Below are 4,674 nucleotides of genomic sequence, written 5' to 3' on the forward strand. Positions count from 1 at the left end.
CACACACACTCACACACACACACACACACACACACACACACACACACACACACACCGGAAACCGGAAGTGAGAGAAGAGAAGAGAGAAGAGTGAGGGAGGATACAGTGAGAGAAAAGAAGAGAGAAGAGTGAGGGAGGATACAGTGAGAGAAAAGAGGAGAGAAGAGTGAGGGAGGATACAGTGAGAGAAAAGAAGAGTGAGGGAGGATACAGTGAGAGAAAAGAAGAGAGAAGAGTGAGGGAGGATACAGTGAGAGAAAAGAGAGAAGAGTGAGGGAGGATACAGTGAGAGAAAAGAAGAGAGAAGAGTGAGGGAGGATACAGTGAGAGAAAAGAAGAGAGAAGAGTGAGGGAGGATACAGTGAGAGAAAAGAGGAGAGAAGAGTGAGGGAGGATACAGTGAGAGAAAAGAAGAGTGAGGGAGGATACAGTGAGAGAAAAGAAGAGAGAAGAGTGAGGGAGGATACAGTGAGAGAAAAGAAGAGAGAAGAGTGAGGGAGGATACAGTGAGAGAAAAGAAGAGAGAAGAGTGAGGGAGGATACAGTGAGAGAAAAGAAGAGAGAAGAGTGAGGGAGGATACAGTGAGAGAAAAGAGGAGAGAAGAGTGAGGGAGGATACAGTGAGAGAAAAGAAGAGTGAGGGAGGATACAGTGAGAGAAAAGAAGAGAGAAGAGTGAGGGAGGATACAGTGAGAGAAAAGAGAGAAGAGTGAGGGAGGATACAGTGAGAGAAAAGAAGAGAGAAGAGTGAGGGAGGATACAGTGAGAGAAAAGAAGAGAGAAGAGTGAGGGAGGATACAGTGAGAGAAAAGAGGAGAGAAGAGTGAGGGAGGATACAGTGAGAGAAAAGAAGAGTGAGGGAGGATACAGTGAGAGAAAAGAAGAGAGAAGAGTGAGGGAGGATACAGTGAGAGAAAAGAAGAGAGAAGAGTGAGGGAGGATACAGTGAGAGAAAAGAAGAGAGAAGAGTGAGGGAGGATACAGTGAGAGAAAAGAGGAGAGAAGAGTGAGGGAGGATACAGTGAGAGAAAATAAGAGAGAAGAGTGAGGGAGGATACAGTGAGAGAAAAGAAGAGAGAAGAGTGAGGGAGGATACAGTGAGAGAAAAGAGGAGAAGAGTGAGGGAGGATACAGTGAGAGAAAAGAGAAGAGTGAGGGAGGATACAGTGAGAGAAAAGAGGAGAGTGAGGGAGGATACAGTGAGAGAAAAGAGGAGAAGAGTGAGGGAGGATACAGTGAGAGAAAAGAAGAGAGAAGAGTGAGGGAGGATACAGTGAGAGAAAAGAAGAGAGAAGAGTGAGGGAGGATACAGTGAGAGAAAAGAGGAGAAGAGTGAGGGAGGATAGAGTGAGAGAAAAGAGGAGAAGAGTGAGGGAGGATACAGTGAGAGAAAAGAGGAGAAGAGTGAGGGAGGATACAGTGAGAGAAAAGAAGAGAGAAGAGTAAGGGAGGATACAGTGAGAGAAAAGAGGAGAAGAGTGAGGGAGGATACAGTGAGAGAAAAGAAGAGAGAAGAGTGAGGGAGGATAGAGTGAGAGAAAAGAGGAGAAGAGTGAGGGAGGATAGAGTGAGAGAAAAGAAGAGAGAAGAGTGAGGGAGGATACAGTGAGAGAAAAGAGGAGAAGAGTGAGGGAGGATAGAGTGAGAGAAAAGAGGAGAAGAGTGAGGGAGGATACAGTGAGAGAAAAGAGGAGAAGAGTGAGGGAGGATACAGTGAGAGAAAAGAAGAGAGAAGAGTGAGGGAGGATAGAGTGAGAGAAAAGAGGAGAAGAGTGAGGGAGGATACAGTGAGAGAAAAGAAGAGAGAAGAGTGAGGGAGGATAGAGTGAGAGAAAAGAGGAGAAGAGTGAGGGAGGATAGAGTGAGAGAAAAGAAGAGAGAAGAGTGAGGGAGGATACAGTGAGAGAAAAGAGGAGAGAAGAGTGAGGGAGGATACAGTGAGAGAAAAGAGGAGAAGAGTGAGGGAGGATACAGTGAGAGAAAAGAAGAGAGAAGAGTGAGGGAGGATAGAGTGAGAGAAAAGAGGAGAAGAGTGAGGGAGGATACAGTGAGAGAAAAGAGGAGAAGAGTGAGGGAGGATAGAGTGAGAGAAAAGAGGAGAAGAGTGAGGGAGGATACAGTGAGAGAAAAGAGGAGAAGAGTGAGGGAGGATAGAGTGAGAGAAAAGAGGAGAAGAGTGAGGGAGGATAGAGTGAGAGAAAAGAAGAGAGAAGAGTGAGGGAGGATAGAGTGAGAGAAAAGAGGAGAAGAGTGAGGGAGGATACAGTGAGAGAAAAGAAGAGAGAAGAGTGAGGGAGGATAGAGTGAGAGAAAAGAGGAGAAGAGTGAGGGAGGATAGAGTGAGAGAAAAGAAGAGAGAAGAGTGAGGGAGGATACAGTGAGAGAAAAGAGGAGAGAAGAGTGAGGGAGGATACAGTGAGAGAAAAGAGGAGAAGAGTGAGGGAGGATACAGTGAGAGAAAAGAAGAGAGAAGAGTGAGGGAGGATAGAGTGAGAGAAAAGAGGAGAAGAGTGAGGGAGGATACAGTGAGAGAAAAGAGGAGAAGAGTGAGGGAGGATAGAGTGAGAGAAAAGAGGAGAAGAGTGAGGGAGGATACAGTGAGAGAAAAGAGGAGAAGAGTGAGGGAGGATAGAGTGAGAGAAAAGAGGAGAAGAGTGAGGGAGGATAGAGAAGAACATCAACACAAACAATGATTCACAGGAGAAAGTGTATGTTGTCACAGCGAGTCAGTGTCACCAGTGTGTGACATTTATGTGTCAGACATGAACATCATGAAGTCAATGTTCTTAACATGTTTATCTTCTATTGTTTATCTTCTATTGTTTATCTTCTATTCTTTATCTTCTATTGTTTATCTTCTATTGTTTATCTTCTATTCTTTATCTTCTATTCTTTATCTTCTATTCTTTATCTTCTATTGCGCTGCAGAGTTTAGTATGAACTGCAGGCGAGACACATCCTTGTTTACACACTAAATAAACACAATAGTGTAAACAAACACATTATAATGTTGTGATCATTTAAGTTTATTTCCTCACTTTAACAGTTTGTCAGTTTTGTTCAGAGTTGAACTAGACGTTTGTCAAACACCAGGTTCCTCAGTTTGACTGACATCAGTCACTCAAGTACTGACTCGACCCTGAACTTTATCATCAACAATCACCAGAGTTTGACTTTTGTCCACATTTAGCTTCAAAGTGTTTTCATTGTTTGATTTCTAGCAACAATTAAATAAGTTCAGCCTCTGATCAGTTGATCAACAGCTGGATGTCATCAGCAAACATGTGGAAGAAACATCAGGATTTGACCAGAAGAATCAAGTACAAACAATAAAGGACCCAGAACAGAACCTTGAGGGACTCAACAGATGATTCAGACCTCATTTGATTGACAGATCATATCAGAAGGTATGAGGAGAACCACTGGAACACAGACCCAGACAGTCTTCATCCCTCAGTCTTCTCAGCAGGATCTGGTTCAACTGTGTCAAAGGCTGAGGACAGATCCATCAGAACCAGAACATCATGATGTCACTGGACACCTTCAGTAAGACTGTCTCCGTAGATGTTTCTTGAAGCCAGACTGAAACTTCTCATGGATGTCGCTCTGATCCAGGAACAGCTGCTCAGACACAACCTTCTCTGTGATCTTGGACAAGAATGAAGTTTAGAAATAGTCCTGAAATTACTGAGGTCAGTCGGGTCTAAACCTGGCTTTTTGAGCAGAGGCTCCACAATGGTTTAAATGCATTAAAAACCCCTGTGGAAAGGGAGAGGTTCACCATATTGGTAACTCAGGGGTCAATTACATCAAATACTTTGATGAAAAGTCTACAAGGAAGGACGTCATCTGAGTAAGAGGAGGGTTTCATCTTGTTCACCAGTGATGAAATATCACCCAGAGATACAATGTTAAAGGAGGACCACAAGGTGGTGACAGCTTATGGTACATATTGTGTTAAACTAGTACTTGTGAGAGGAAGTGACTCAAAGTACACATGTCGACACTTTATCTACTGCTGACTCGTCCGTCCATCCATATGTTGTCCATCAATCCATCCATCCATCCATCCATCATCCATCCATCCATCCGTCCGTCCATCCATCCAGCCGTCCGTCCTTCCATCCGTATGTTGTCCATCAATCCATCCATCCGTCCATCATCCATCCATCCGTCCGTCCGTCCATCCATCCATCCATCCATCCATCCATCCATCCATCCATCGTCCATCCATCCATCCATCCATCCACCCATCCATCCATCATCCATCCACCCACCCACCGATCATCCATCATCCATCCATCCATCCATCCATCGTCCATCCATCCATCCATCCATCCATCCATCCATCCATCGTCCATCCATCCATCCATCCATCCATCCATCCATCCATCCATCATCCATCCACCCACCCACCGATCATCCATCATCCATCCATCCATCCATCCATCGTCCATCCATCCATCCATCCATCCATCCATCCATCCATCGTCCATCCATCCATCCATCCATCCATCATCCATCCATCCATCCGTCCGTCCATCCATCCAGCCGTCCGTCCTTCCATCCGTATGTTGTCCATCAATCCATCCATCCGTCCATCATCCATCCATCCGTCCGTCCGTCCATCCATCCATCCATCCATCCATCCATCCATCCATCCATCCATCCATC

The sequence above is a fragment of the Callionymus lyra genome, chromosome 18, assembly GCF_982586985.1.
Source record: "Callionymus lyra chromosome 18, fCalLyr1.hap1.1, whole genome shotgun sequence".
NCBI lineage: Eukaryota > Metazoa > Chordata > Actinopteri > Syngnathiformes > Callionymidae > Callionymus > Callionymus lyra.